The sequence below is a fragment of the Mandrillus leucophaeus genome, unplaced genomic scaffold (genome assembly GCF_000951045.1).
Source record: "Mandrillus leucophaeus isolate KB7577 unplaced genomic scaffold, Mleu.le_1.0 Scaffold1389, whole genome shotgun sequence".
Lineage (NCBI taxonomy): Eukaryota > Metazoa > Chordata > Mammalia > Primates > Cercopithecidae > Mandrillus > Mandrillus leucophaeus.
Window position 1 is genome coordinate 66,815 of NW_012101353.1, and position 690 is coordinate 67,504.

Sequence of the window (690 nt, forward strand, 5' to 3'; positions counted from 1 at the left end):
TGGCTGCTTTCTATTGTTTTTGGTCTCTCATTTTCAGAAATAATGTAATAATGCACAGCAAGCAAAGGAAATTATGGACAGAACCACAGTTGTGGATGCAACAGAGGATGAGAGGTAGGAAAATCACTGAATGGATCCACAATACAGAACCACCACAATGTATAGACCTTAACAGGAGCTACATATTGAGTTGAGGGTCTAAATACAACTAGAAAGATACACTTTACTAGATCACTAATGACAATACTTGTGCAAAGCCATTTTCTTTAACTATATCATCGTATTTGTGCTAAATTCCCTAGTGGGTTTATTTCCATTTCTTTTATTGAGAAAAATAAAGTTATGTTAAGACACAACTGCACCATGTTTTACTGGTCATTTTTAACATGGATTCTAACAATTTACAGAGAATGGTTATGCCTCATGTCCCTTTGGAATCTCTCAATTACCTTTGCTTACAATAAAATTGACCCATTTCAGGAATGAGGAAGCTGAGCCTTGAAGATTCAGTACCTTAGCCAGGAACATGGTGTCTACCTGAGCCAGCACCATGTTCTGTGTCTTATGGGACTAGAACCCATAAGCCCTGCATCTTGAAGGTTTCATTTCAAGCAAAACATTGAGTTCAATTGAGTCCACCAATATTTACTGATTGTGTACAATGATTCAGTATTTTGTGATTCAGTCTAG